Genomic DNA, 15,786 nt, shown 5'->3' with positions numbered 1-15,786 from the left:
TCCCAAATGGTAGCAATGATTAGGGACCAAATTTTTTATGGAACTAACGACGAGAAACTTCGAGAAAGGTTGCTGCGGGACACTACGCTGAATTTACTGAAGGCTGAGCAGGTTGCTAAAGCAGCTGAAGCGACGGCAGCGCAACAAAACGTTTGGGCACGGGACGAAAGCCACATCGACGCGATGCGTAAGGAACACCCAAGTAAACAAAGTGAGTTGCCCAGGCATTACAAGTGTCCTAAGTGCGCACGTATGCACCCGCCACGAAGGTGTCCTGCATTCGGGAAAACATGTCGCAAACGTCAACGCCCTGACCATTTTGCTATCTGCTGCACACGATTTGCCGATATTGGCGAACTTCAGGGCGGTGAAGATAACTTTGACATTCTGGACGTGTCAAGCTGCGCAGCAAGCCAACACGACTGGACAGTTGTTGGCCAAATCAAGAACATACCACTTGAATTCAAGGCCGACACAGGAGCGCAAGCAAATCTGTGTATACGAGGCATATCAACAACTGAAAGTTGACGAAGGAAACACAGCGCTGCTCAAAGTCAATACCAAAAAAGGCCTATTGAAGTTGGAACGCCTCCCACTGGGAATGTCCGCCGCACCAGCTGTTTTCCAGCGCATGATAAAGACAATATTGGCAGAAATTTTAGGGTCTAGTGTTAAGCGCGATCACACCAATGTCAGCGGAAAAGGTGTGAATGAGGCCGCACGATGTCTTAATCAGGTTTTGTCGAAGCTAAGAAGGGCTTATACGCCTCAGGAAAGAAAGGCGCTGCTTCGGAATCAGGTCAGTCGAGTTTCTGGGACTTAGAATTGACACCAGTGTGTTTACCCCACCTAGACAAAGATTGAAGCTATACTTCAAATACCCAAACCACTGGAAGGAAATCTCTAACAGCTTTTCGGGGCATTATTTCATCATCCGACCACTTTTTCGAGACTAGAGCAACGGTCGCCGTGGAATTGTAGAGGCGCCAAGAGAATAACACGCCCTGAAAGTGAGATAGCAAGTACTAAGCTGTCCTCGAGGTGCTTAAGAACGTTATCCGTGCATTCACAGCAGTGGCGTAGCCAGAAATTTTGTTCGGGGGGGGGGGGGGGGGGGTGCCCACGTTGTAGCTCTGCCTCCTCCTTATAGAATTTGTTGAGGGATCAAGTACATTAAGAATAAGTGCATAGCCGTTGCCAAAGATGCCGCAAACGAATTCTTGAACGCTACGTACTGTCAAGACAAGTAAGATATGTATATTTTAATAAAAGAATACACTAGTATGTCTCAAAAATTGTGCCCGATACAACTGATATCAGTGATTCCATGTTTCATGCCTATTTATATAAGTAAAGAAATTATCACACGGACTTTAGAACTATATCAGTTTGAAACCCGCAAAGCAGTGCATGCCGCTGATATGGAAAATGTAAAGGCCATGAAATGAACAAGTTGACAAATATTATAATGAAACCTTGTTGAGCTCTCAGCCTTTCTCTCATTTGCATCCCTCTCTCTCTGGCATTCATGAACCTTGTTTACATTTTGTACATATGCAACGACCACGGAAAAATCTCAATGACACTGTCCTTCGTTACAATGGATTGCGCAGGAGCAGCTGTCACCGGTCGTCTATTGTAAGTAATTGTACCGAAATTATAGCCACAACAGAGAGCACATATGAAAAGCAGGAGTTCTGAAAAATATACGAGAGCTAGTGAAACGAAAGTGAGCCAATGAGAATATACGACAAACGGGGTACTTTTTTTTAAAGTAGTCTCCATGAGCGTTTAGACATTTGTCCCATTGACTAACGAGTCCCGTGATTCCCGTCTGATAAGGCTCCTTGGGTTGCTGCCTCAAAAATTCTAACTGACTTTCACGTCATCGTTCGACACGAATCTGGTTCTCATGAGCTGCTTTTTTTTTCAATTTGTCCAAAATGTGGAAGTCGCAAGGTGACAGGTCTATGCTGTATGGCGGATGTTGCAGCGTTTGCCACTTAAACGTTGCCAGCTTTGTATTAACCACATCAGCGACGTGGGGACGGGCATTTTCGCAGAGCAAGACGACACCATTCCTCAATTTTTCACGCCGTTTGTTCTTCCTTGCGACACGCAGCCGATCCGACGTTTCACAATATCGAAAACGATTGATACTTTCTGCAGGTTTAGCAAATTCGCGCAATAATGGCCCCTAACAATCGAAAAAAAGAAGTCAACAACACCTTTCCGGCAGAAATGACGGCCTTTGCTTTCCTTGGGGTGGTAAATTCAAATGTTTCCACTGTAAGCTTTGCCGTCGTGTTTCAGGCTCGTAGTAGCGGCACCATGATTCGTCCTCGGTCACAATGGCAGACAAAAGGTTATCACCCTCATTGTGGTACCGGATCAGATGAGTCAAGGCAGCGCCTTCTGGCGGTGGTTAAGCATCTTGGGCATTCATTGCGCGCACAAGAGTCCATAACTGAGGTGTTCATGAATTATGCTGTGACGCGAACCATGACTGATGTTCACGCACCCTGCCAATTCATCGATGCTTATCCTCCGTTCGTGTCCAATCAGCTCATCAACCAGTGCAATTGTGTTGGGGCTGATTGCACGGTGCCTTTCGCCTGGTCTTGGATCGTATTTGCCACTTCCATATCCTTTGAACGGTTTTCTCCAACGCCTCAAGTTGGCCAATGAAATGCAATGTTCAACATACACGGCAGCCATACGGCGATAATTTCTTCTTGGGAAACATCTTCAGCAGTTACAAACCTCACGACACCACGCTGTTCACCCTTTGGAGCGTCCATTAGGTCACGCAACAATGTTCAACCCAGTGCATGAGATTATTATAGGACATTTATCCTCACACCTATATGTCACTTTTGTAAATGAGGTGTTTATGTGCTACGCACACTCAAAAGATCCCTTTAAAGTGGATCCTTCAGTACATCGCTGGGCTGCAAGTAGTGCGGGTGAGTGTGAAGGGTGGCAGTTAGAGGCTTGCAATCAGTGAAAATCAGTGAACTGTTGCGGACACATACAACATGTGGTTAAAAGTGCGCTCTATGTGCCATATACCATCTCCGTCGTTGATTGAAGAGTGCCTGAGCCTTTTCCAATACTGGGCAGCCCAAAACTATTGTGACTGATAATGGACCGTGATTCGGTTAACTAGAAGTTCAGGGCTGCCTACAAATGAATACGGTGACCAACGTAATACGTAAACCGTATCAATCTGCAATGAATAGTCAAGTAGCAATTATGGTTTTTCAAACGGAACAAGCATTTGCCAAAAACGAGGTTGTATTATTCACCTGTAGGCTGGTCTGGTTCTTGCTAACGCAACACGCCACCGTATATACATTAACTGGGAGAACGCCAGTTGGGCTTATGTTCGACCACGAGCTTAAGGCAGCAATCATGCACATTCCATCACAAACGAAAACGTAGAAAACCCACACCAACCGCCGCCAGAACAGAATGTCGAGCACAGTCACTGTCGGACAAGTATCTTTCGAAACTTCGGAGGGAACCAGATATGGAAAAAGAAACCGGTTTAAAAAAGGTACGTCACAGATCGTGGTTCATTAGGAGCCCTTACGGGTTAGTTCGCGCACACTGCGATCACATAAAGCATGACACTTGGAGAAACAACACAGGAAACTCGGCTACGCAGGATAACAGCTGCACGCTTGCCACGATGGGGGCGGAAGGCTTTCAGAGCAGCGTTCCGCCCCGTTTATGAATGCGCTACAAGTAGATAGTCCTATGTCATCAAAGCCAATCTGTCTGGAATGATGAAGTCTTCGTATTCATCAGCGACCGAACTAGACATCGGCACCACCGCTGGTCACCCAAGTGTGGAGACAGCGTCGAACACGACTGCAGCGTCCCGATCTCAGCGGTAAGGATGCCTTACAGATCGTTACTCCATCTGAGGAGGGGAGAAATTTCCGTGTACAAGCGACGCACCGCCGCTCCTCAGCTAAAGGAAGTACCACTACAGCAAAACCAGCAAGCGACCCCACCACATCTTGAGTTCCGAAAATTCTCCGCTGCCCCTAGCATCTGGCCGCCGGGCAGTGCCGGAGGGCTTATGCGCATATGTGGCGCTCACCTGCGTCTTTTGTAGAAAATACTGGGCCACCAATTATTTAACGGACAGGACCCGATCCCGTATGCAACAGTTATCATCATTATCATCATATTTATCTCGACTGTAACACAACAGCCTCACATAGCAAACTCCAAGTATAGAGATGTACCAGCAGGTTCCGTGTTATGCCAGTCAATTATCTGATTTCGTCACATGCCCAATTCTTCGCCGTCCATGACTACGCTTCCGTTCCCTTGGTACCTGTAACTGCAATAGACCATCGATTACAAGGTGTGCCCTGCTTCATTGCTGCCAGTTGCTCTCAACGAGAATGTCGGCTTACCCCGTTTGCTCCTGCGCGGTGCTGTCCAGTGGATCGTGTCGTCCAAGCGCGGCATGTCCTGTAGGCGACGCTACACTTTTGGTTGGCATATGATGAACAAAAGCGGATTCAAATGCGCATCAATAATTGTAGCGCTAGACTAGGAGATGGAGGCTGACGAATCATTGTAGAAAGGGGGGTGGGGGTGGAAAGATGAACGCACCCGAAGGAAACATTTTTATGAGGTAAAAGACAAGATATGAAAAAGAAACAACTGGTCAGGAATGTGCGTGCCTCAGTGGCTGTCTATTCGAAGCAGTAACTTAGCGCGATAAAAACACGCAAACAAGAAAGGCGGACAAGGACAAGCGCTCAGTCATCTACGGCCGTTTATTCGTTCGTGTCGCGTCTTTTGCACCACGACATGCATCAACCAACCAGCCCCACAACAACAAGAAACAGTTTGTTTTGGCAGTCATCCACGGCGACTGTCCTGGCGGTGATATTTGTGGCTTTTTACCAAATAATTTTTTTTTCTCTGTGGCTTTCTTAGACGTAGTGAAATCCTTCAAAATAAGTTTTAAAAACACTGTTTGTTGTCAACAGAAAAAAATGCATCTGAGCAGTATACACGTCTGAAAGCAAAGTTTTCTTTTACTATCACTACGGCTGTGGCGAAGCCTTCATCCGAGGACAAATAGGGTTACAATACATCTGCTTTTTGGTTTCATGTGTACTTACCAAAATACGATGTCGAGCGCTTCCTTCAGTGAAAACAGCCTATGCGCCATACTAAGTGGGGGTTATAGGGCACATTTTGCCGGCAATAAAGGTTAGGGAAAAGCGTGTAAAAACGGCGCTGTGACTGCTAAGCAGTTTTTTACGGAATTTCGTCGCATCCATGCAAGTTTTAACATGCGAATACATACTCCCGCATTCACAATCGAACTTTGACTCAGCCTTCCACACTAAATGCTCCTTGAGAGCGGTTTTTCATATCGCAAATCGCCCCCCCCCCCCCTCCACTCGGAACGCGCCTTCAGTGAAGGAAAACTCGGGCGTTTTACTCGAGAATCTCAAGGCAGCCAGGCAACTGCCTTGAGTCGCTCCTCGAGTGAAGTTAGTGCGTAAACATGACTGCCCTGTGATCTGCCGCTCGCCTCGTCCGCTTTTTCCGATGGACGCCATTTGCCTCCGTAGCCTTTCTTTTGTTACCGATGCTCCGCAGTTTCAAGGGCTTCGTTTGAAAGACAGGTGCAATCATCTGGAGGGCTTCGGCACCGGAATATTTCCGCTGCGGCGCCGACACAAGTTGGACTTCGTGTGAAGAAGATTGCAGTGACTTTCATCTCACTCCTTGCATGAGCGAGTTAATGACCTGCACACGGGTATTCTTCGTGTTTGTACTCCAAAACTACTATCGGCACCAGTGAATTGACATGTTTCTCGCTGCTGATCGTACAAAGCCGCATACGTTCAAGCACGGCGTAATACTTAACAGATGCGGATTTCTAACCTATGAAAAGAAAACAACTACGAAGATTCCTGCCAGTAGTGGGTGTATTGATGCGTGTTTGGCTGTTGGATGCGAGTCTAACTGCGCGGTTGCCCCGCTCGAGAGGTTTGTACGCGGGTAGATCGTCACTGACTACGCTAATTCAAGGACGACGAAGCACACTGCAGCAAGGCGAGCTTCTCTGTTCACTTTAATTTTTGCAATTTTCCTTAATTTCATGGAGCTGGTTGCGCTTGGGAAAACAAAAGATGTTCTGTAATTTTGCGTGGAAGGTCTGCAGTTGGTTAAATTTTAAGTGATAAGCAATAATTACATGAACTTCGCTTTTAAATATTCAGTTTATTTAGCTTATCACGCCTATGAACATGCGAGCCCAACGAGGAAGTGGCTAACCATGAAATGGCATTCAGAATTATACCTGCATGTACGCACAGGTGAATAGAAGGTTTTATTTACATAAGAAGCACAAAGTAACAATACAGCAGAACATAGTTCTTGTACATGCCAATTTCTTTTATTGCGATAAAAACTGTATAGTGCAGTGTCAGCTCTTAATACAGACATTGCTAGCAAATGGTAGCAGATATATCTCACATATCTTTGTTGTGAACATTCCCGCTATTAGAGGGTTCATTATGTGTTTGATTGCTGTATGACGGCTTGGCTGTGCCAGCGCGAGAGCAGCTAAAAAAATCTTTCTTTGCAAATACAAATAAAGGTATTCTGAGCTCAATTATGTAAGAAAATCGTGTCCTGGAACACAAAGGCCTTAAGCGAATGTATGTATAGTGACAAAAGTAAACTAAAGAAAACAAATTCAGTGCCTAAGCTAGTTTCCATAGGCCTTAACACCATTGTGCCTTTATCACCAACCTGTTTTCTTATGCAAGGACCAGGCTGCCAGCAGAAGCACGCAAAGCAATTGTCTTTCCAAGCGAGTATGCTGTGTGTGTTGCGCTTTCATTTGTGTGCAAGTGGAGAATAGCTCCAGTTAATGTGTCCTAGTGGACTACAACAGTTGTTGCACTATTCTGGATAAAACGTCTATCTCCTTTCTGACATCCTACGAGCTCACACATCAGCACTAAAAGCAGCTTCACTACATGCATCTGCCTTCATTTCATTTCATTTATTCAACCTTAAGGGCCCGAAGGCATTACAGAAGGGGGGGCGTGCATCAAAGTCGAACAGCTTCATAAAAAAGTTACATAATAAAGTGCACATTGGTTGTAATAGGTACAAAAAAGAAAATATCAAAAAAGAAGAAAACGGAACATATACACAGTACCGACAAGGCGATAAATAAATAGATGTGGTGTTCATGTGGTTATGTTGGCATTATCAAAATCATTTAGTTTTTTGCGAAATGTTTTGCGGTCGCTGCACGAGACAATGTCATCCGGGAGTGCGTTCCAAAGTGTTATGGCATGGGGGAAGAATGAGCTGCTCATCGCCGTCGTCCGGCACTTTATCGCCGCAAGGGGGTGAGTGTGACATAAACGGGATGATGTTCTGAACGGGCGTTTTAAGAGGGCGTGTCCTGAATGGGTGAAGTAAAAGAAAGTGTGAAGAAGGCAAAGACGAGAAGTTACGCGCCGTGAAGCAAGCAGTGGAAGAGACAAAGTTTGTTTTAAGGTGGTTACGCTGATATGTCTTGAATATTGTGACGTAATGAAGCGAGCAGCGCGGTTTTGTATGGCTTCTAAGTCATCGGCGAGATAAGCTTGTGAGGGATGCCAGATGGATGATGCGTACTCAAGTTTGGGTCGCACATACGTTAAATATCCTAGTTTTTTTATTTCAGACGATGCGGATTTTAAGTTACGTCGTAAGTACCCTAGTGTGCGTGAAGCTTCGCAGCGAATTGTTTGAATATGTTTCACCCATGAAAGTGATGGCGTCATATGAACTCCTAGATATTTGTAAGTACACGTGTGGTCAATAGGAACAGAGTTAATGCGATAAGTGTGGTGTACGGTGGTGTGTTTGCGCGTGAAGGATATTACCTTGCATTTAGTGAGGTTAAGAGGCATGTGCCATTTTTCGCACCAAGAAGCGATAGTGTCAAGGTCGTGTTGTAGGGCGATTGTGTCGTTGGATGTATGAAGGGGGTTATAAAGAACGCAATCGTCTGCAAAAAGCCGCAGCTTCGTTGATATGTTAGTGGAAAGGCCATTTATGTAAATGAAAAACAATAGAGGAGATAAACCTGCGCCTTGGGGAACCCCGGAAGTTACACTGGTAAGGGTTGACTGAAAATTGTTAGCATACGTAAACTGAACGCGTCTCGTTAAAAAATTTTCAATCCATTTGATAATCTCGGGGCGGATACCGAGGGAGGATAATTTTGCAAGGAGATGGTTATGAGACACGCGGTCGAAGGCCTTAGAAAAATCTAGAAAAATTGCATCTATTTGAAGGTGATCGTCCATGTGTAGTAGTAGGTCGTGGGGAAATTCGGCAAGTTGAGTTTCGCAAGACAAACATTTACGAAAACCGTGTTGTAAGGGGTAAAAAAAATTGATTGATTCTAGGTAATCCATTAGGTTAGATGCTATAATGTGCTCAAGGAGCTTAGATGGGACACTGGTTAGAGAGATCGGACGGTAATTAGTAGGGTTATCGCGCCTTCCTGCTTTAAAAATGGGGATTACCTTCGCTTTTTTCCAATCGTCGGGAACGTTTCCTGTGTTTAAAGATTGATTAAATATAAGGTACAAAAATTTTGTAGAAAGAGTTATAGTACTTTTAAGTAATTTGGTGTTTATCTCGTCGCCGCCAGCCGAGGATGATATTTTAAGAGAGCGAATTAGACTAGATACGCCATCCGGGTTTATTTGCACTTTAGGCATTGTTTTTGCCGAGAAGCTTGGTAAAGGTTCCATAGTGCAGGGATTAGGGACGTGAAATACCGACGTGAAGAATTCATTTAGTGGTGCTGCGGAATTATTAGGGCTTATTAATTCATCATCTGAGTCAACGAGATTTATTTCGTTAGTTTGTTGTTTCGTGGAGATGACACGCCAGAATTTGTTTGGGTTTGAGCGAAGCATTGTAATCAGGTGAACAGAGAAGAATTTGTCCTTGGCCTCATTTATTGCTTTAATATATTCAGTCTCACAGAGGCGATGTCGCTCCCATGCTTCAGGACTATTTTTACTTTTGGCGGTTCTATAGAGGCGTTTTTTTTCGGCTATGTAGAGATTTTAAGTGTTTGTTGAACCATGGGTTATTTGAGTCGGACTTAATAATGATTGTAGGGATATATTTGTGTTTTAAGCTCAGCAACGTGTTTTTATAGAGTTCCCAATTAGCATTCACAGAACGGGTTGCGTAGGACTTTTCGAAGTGTTCATAAACGCGAGTGAGTTCATAATTGATTAGCTGAAAGTTTCCTCTATTATAGTCGGTGATTAATTTCTTCGTAGGTGATCTTCTTTTTAGTTGTATAGAAAGGGATACATGAAGAAGGTTGTGGCCGCTAATTCCGGGCAGTATTGTCACACTTGATATGTCATCAGGGCAGCTGGTGAGTAAAAGATCAATTGTGTTATCACCTCTAGTGGGGTTGGTTATTGTTTGATGGAGGTTGAAGTCTAGTGCCAAGTCTAGGAATTGTTTGGATTCATTCAATGGCGACTGATTAGTTACTGAAAGGAGGGCCCAATTGATGTGAGGGTAGTTAAAATCACCGAAAAGAAAAATAGGCGCATCGGGGAATTTATCTTTTATGTTTGTAAGGGAACTGCGAAGGTGATCACAAAAAAGCGGATGACTGTCTGGTGGTCTATAGCAAATGCCGTATACTGATTTAACCGAGGAATTATGTACACATACCCATGTTAGTTCTAAATTGGAATCATGGCAGATGAGTGAGGACGATAGGTTGTTGTTCACTGCTATAAGGACGCCGCCTCCTCTCCTTTCCTTGCGGTCATGACGGTATAGCGTGAAATTCTGATTTAAGGGGAAAATTTCACAATCTTTGATGTTGTCAGTCAGCCATGTCTCGGTGAGAAGAATTAGGTTTGCGTCGATGTCTGTGATAAAACCATGTAGCTGCTCACGTTTCGGAATTACACTTCTGATGTTCGTGAAACCAATGTTTACATTTACTGACAAAGATGAACGGTTGCTTGAACGACCTTTGTTGTTTAGTCTGTGTCATTCGCTGTACGTATCAGCCCTGTCACGCGACTGATGTGCGTAAGGTAGTAATGCAGGGGGTTTTGTGCATTCTAGGACAGCACCGGTTGCAGTGTCATAAAACTATGACTTATTGCCTACGTGAAGTTTGTCAACGGAAAGTTTAAAGGCACATTTTTGAGGACGTATGAACTGGATTAAATTGGAGCGCGCGTGGCGAGTAGAGGGAGCGAAATCTGCTCTGATAGCGTGGTCAGTTCCTTTCAGTTGGCGGCCGCAAGCAAGAATGTTTTCTTTAGTCTTGTAGTGATTTAGCTTTACAATAATTGGTCTCTTCTTTTCGTTACCATATTTGCCTAAGCGGTGCGCACGTTCAATGGCGTTTCCGTCCAATTGCAGTTTCAAAGTGTCAGCGCAAAGTTTTAGGATCTTTTTTTCAGACTCTTGCCAAGTTTCTTTTTCTGTGTCATCGAAACCAAGAAACAGAAGATTGTTCCTGCGCATTCGATTGTTAGTGTCGTTGCTAGCCGCTTTAAGAACCGCGATGTCACGCCTGATTTGAATTGCCTCGTGGGCAGTTGGGTCGGGATTGGTTTTCGGGTGTGCGATTTCCAGTGCGGCTAGCCGGTTGCTAATTTCTGTGAGCGTTTTGTCCTGTGTTAACTGAGCGCTTTTTAGGTCATTAAGTTCGGTCCGCATATTATCTTGGCATTCTTTGAGTTTAGTTATGACAGCCAGAATTTCTTTGGTAGGACCGAGGTTCTGCTCAACGTCACCGGAAAGAATCAATAGCAGGTGGTATAGCAAATTGAAGGCAACAGCATCCGTACACATGCGAATAGCACGGTCCCAATCGGGGTCGTGGGGGCACGACACCGCAACAAGATAACGGTTGTCACTCCGGTACTCGGCTGAGTAGCGGAGGTAACTAACCTGCAGAAATAGACGTGGGGTGAGCATGGTGTTGCATGCGGTGTCGTGCCCCAAGTGGTCGATTCGTTGCTGCGCCTTAAGTAGCCTGTGCTCGGAATGCGTGATCGGTGACGTAATCGATGATAGGGGTTGCCAGGCCAGGAGAAGAATCCGGGCTGGGTCTGGGATTTCCGGGGGTGTCGGCGGGTCCGCAGGCCATCCAACGATGCAGTCGCCTGCCTCGTGAAGGCATAGGGTGCTGGGCTGTGGCAGAAGCTCAAGGGAAGAGCACGAACCAGGCGATAGGCAGCACATGAGCATCTGCAGAAATAGACGTGGGGTGAGCATGGTGTTGCATGCGGTGTCGTGCCCCATAGACACATTGTAGCTTAAGTTTTTGTATTTTTCAACCAGGTGTCTTTTTTTAGCCATATTTAATAGAACGGTATGTACCCCTTCATAATTTCTGGTCAATCAGGATGCAAATATTTCCTAAAACAATAAATTAGCAATATGATCCTTTTTTAATGCTTTGATAGGATTGCCAATACAGCGTGAACTGTGATCGTACAAACAAAAGCAGTAGTACTGCTAAAACATATATTCTGGAATTAAACGCCATCTGTGTTCTATAGAGTAGCCTGTCAGGTGTAGGCACGCGACGGTGTGCAGTGGTAAACCCTTGTAGAATATATGCAGTATCTGCTCTGGTTGTAGCTTCAGCTTAAGATGAAATATCAAGGCCGGAACAATCAACTTCTTCCATTGGATGCGGATGACAGCTGGCTTCCATGGGGCTTGCAGAACTTCAGCAATTGACCGCGGAGCATGACCCAATGTAGCAGCGTGTCTTGTGGGATCTCGCAATATGCCAAATGGTAATACAGACTGTCACAATCACGATGCTGAAAAATGCAGTATTGAGTGCACTACTGTCATTAGTTAAGAAAAGCTGAGCTCAACCATCAAATATATGAGATATTTCTTATTAATGCATCCTTGTTCATGCCAAAGTAGCTTCAGCGTACCACTAAATACTAAAGTGCTGGCTACAAATGCTACGAAATTGCTGCATCATGCATTGTGGGCAGTAAAAATCTCGCGTCGCAGCCCTAACACACCATGGGCAACTGATTACTTTGCACATCCTAATCATTAATATATGCTCTTCAATACAACATTATTTGACTGTTGAAGAGGACTAAAATGAAAACATGAATTTGATTTCATTGTGGCATAGCTGTTTTAAGTTTGTGGTTTTAAATAACACGGTATCAATTTCACCATTTTGTCGATGTGGGGAGACGTAACATCAATATTATTACGCACTTTATGAAAATAAGCACACACTAATTACCAGGTAGGTTAGCTAAGTACTTCTTGAGCACCCAGGGAAGCGAGCTGGGGCATTTCCAACAGGCAGGCACTGTATATATCGACGTTTTCAGGTCTGCCATAAGCCTTCTTGTGCAGCACAGACATTGATATTTTCATCAGTTGACTTTTCCAAAGCCCACGTGCTGCACCATAGTTCCATAAATTTTATCTACTGAGGGCGTTCGCACGCTAAGTAAATTCAGTGTACGTAAGTAGCTGAAGTGAGAGGACATAGAACTAAAAAAACATGTGGCCGTTGCATGAACTTGAAAGTGCAGTTTAAGAAAAGTCCATGAGATGCTACCACATAGCACATTTAAAAGGTTAAGGCAAAAAACACTAATGCTGATAATGATCGAAAGTCAATTTTCGGAAAAGTAAAACATTCCGTAGTGTATATGTGATGTGAAGAAGCACTGGAAATGCAGGCATCAGGGCTGTTTAATTGACAATATGTGCTACAATTTGAACAAGCCGACAAACCACCACGGCTTTTAAAACAAAGTACAGGACTGAAAAACGCTTGTTTTCTTCAATCTGCTGGAGCTACGCACTCAACCACATGCATTGTACCACATGTATATTGTAATGGCTTTTCCTCTACCTAATGGCTTCATACGCAATACTGGAATGATCGTTGGACACAGGTGCGGACCGGTACCTTCTGCATTTTTGTTTGAGAAAGCGGAACCAATAACAGATTGACGTGCCGAATCTTTCAGAAGCTCCAATTAGCAAATAGGAAAGAATAAACACGTTTTGCGCAAGCTTGTGCTGCCTCTAATAATATGCTTCAGGTGCTATTGCCTGCAGTATGAGCAACGGGAACCCGCCGTGATTGCTCAGTGGCTATGGTGTTGGGCTGCTGAGCACGAGGTCGCGGGACCGAATCCCGGCCACGGCGGCGGCATTTTGATGGGGGCGAAATGTGAAAACACCCGTGTACTTAGATTTAGGTGCACGTTAAAGAACCCCAGGAGGTCTAAATTTCCGGAGTCCTCCACTACGGCATGCCTCATAATCAGAAAGTGGTTTTGGCACGTACAACTTCATATTTGTTTTTTTTATGAGCAACGGGAGCCAGTCACGATTGATTGGAAACATCGCGAACGTTTAATGGACAGCGTGGCGGAAACTTCCCGAGAACTGCATCAACATAATGTGCTTCCATACAAAATCGCTCACTCACCGATATTTTCTACTCTGTTGTTGCTTTCAGCGAACTTTCAGCAGCACTCGTCTTGAAGGCAAAGAAAGCTGCCCATCGGCCGTTCCACTGTTGCCTCCTTCGAAGTCAATCCGGCTCGGGCACAATGCACACACGGACAGAATCACCCATAATAACCCCGATTAACAACCGCAGCGTGAACCACCAATGAGGCACATGGAAATGAAGAACAGCAGACAAATTGGAAACAAAGAGCAGGAGCAGCCCTGCGCCATGCTCTCCGGTACGGTCTCAGCAGTTGGGGTGCGAATGTTGGCAGACACCAAACACAGCTACCGCTTGATCAGTGGAACGCTCACAGAGCCAGCGTTGCCAAGCTAAAGTTGTGCATTTCCCCGATATAGTAGTTTTATTAGGAAGGCAAATTACCGGAAACGTGTATCTGTCTTAAATAATTGGGATGTAGCTAAGCTCATTTAAGAGTAGCCTTGATATCAGACGCTTTTTACGGTCGGTGCACTTCACTCGAGTCGAGGGCGCAATTTCAAGGCGTTCCTCGCCGGAGGAAACGTGTAGTAGTCTTTCTGAAACACAACGGCGCCTTGAATGAAGGAAGCCCCGTCGCCTAGACTTGGCTAGTTGAGGAGAAGAAGAGAAGGCGTGTTTAAGAATACGAGTGTTAGCTTTCATCGATTTATATGGCAACAAGGAATATGTAAAGAAATCTGTGATGGAGCCTATGAGGGACCGCTGGACTACAAGCATGCAAGGAGCGCGGGAAAGCACCAAGCGGAGAAAACAAGTTTTTTATAGAATCTTAATGTTTGACATTTTGGTTCTTAATCGTTTACACATCCTAGACACTTTGCTTCCTAAAGATTCCATGGTGAGTAAACATTAATTACGTGTCACAAAGGCCACACCCTTACGTAGCATAAACGCAAAAACAAATTAAAGATTAAGTGCACTAGCATTTTCCCTGACCACGCACTGCAGTGGCTTCTCATACTGTACATGTACCGGCCGTTGATACATCCGACCGTCAATCTCTCCACGCCCAATCACTCCTCGCTCCAAAACACTCCTTCACCCAACCCGCTTAATTTTCTTATTTGGTCTTTAAGTACAAATGTCACTAATCCATAACAAAAGGGCATCTAAAAATGGGGAGCGAAGCTGGAAAACCGGGTAGGTTGGTTTTATATCTAGAGAATCACATAGAAATTCGCTCATTTGAAGCGAGAGAAGCTCGTGGCGACGGCTCCTGATCCTCCCTGGCCTATTGCCGATGGTGCTACTACAAGCTGGAAATTGGCATCGAGAGCCAAATGATAGCTTTTTTTTTGAAAAACAAGTAGGTAGCTGCTGCTGTTATATGACATCCAATAGCGGACCAGGCACAGACGCACGAGTGGTTTTCTGCAGCTCACGAGGCGGCTGCAAGCGCTCGCCAGCGATATCAGAGCCGCGCGGCAGGAGAAACGAAGGCGGGGAGTATTGGGCCCAGCGCTCACGCCTAGACGAAGCAAGGAGGTTGGTGGTGAGGGACCACGAAGAGAGCCTGGCGAGATTGAAAGCGCGGGATCCCTTTTGGCGGCAGCATCGATCCGGCCGAGCCGCCGGCACTGCCACGTCCGGCAGCCGGCCAGTCTGCGATTCGCCCGATCCACTGCATGCTGGACAGGCAGGCGCCATTTTGACCGAGGTCATTCCCTCTCTTTACCCTGGTCCCTTTCCACCAATTCATTCTATCCCCTTCCATGTTTCAGTTTTAGCCTGTAATTTGCTTCCCCTTCTGCAACTCGTGGCTTGGTTTCGTTAAAGAGAAGGAAGTTCATCTTCGTCTCCCACGACTCCTCAGTGTTCCTTGAGCGTGTGCCAAAAGACAAACGGAATGATTTCCATAAAACTGTAGTTCTCGTTGATGCAATGACAACTGTGTAATCCACCCAGGCTTACATAATATAGCGTAGCGTGCTTGGAATATTCCGACCGCTTACTGTTTTTGCAAAGACATGCCTCCTGCTCGAGTTCTCTCAAATAACAACCTATTAATTGCAATTTGATCGCGGCGTCAATATACAGTTCGAAAAACAGTTTTCTTAGTTTGTGCATACATTCCTCCCTTCGCTACCCTTTGACTTGTGTCATTGCGCTTGATAACTAGATATAACTTGTGGCCTGATGGAGCACAAGTTGTTTTTTCATCTACCCTCAATTCAATTAATTTATCATTTGTTATTTCAGTTAGTACA

This window comes from Dermacentor andersoni, chromosome 5 (assembly GCF_023375885.2).
Source record: "Dermacentor andersoni chromosome 5, qqDerAnde1_hic_scaffold, whole genome shotgun sequence".
In the NCBI taxonomy this organism is placed as follows: Eukaryota; Metazoa; Arthropoda; class Arachnida; order Ixodida; family Ixodidae; genus Dermacentor; species Dermacentor andersoni.
This window is presented reverse-complemented; position numbering follows the sequence as displayed.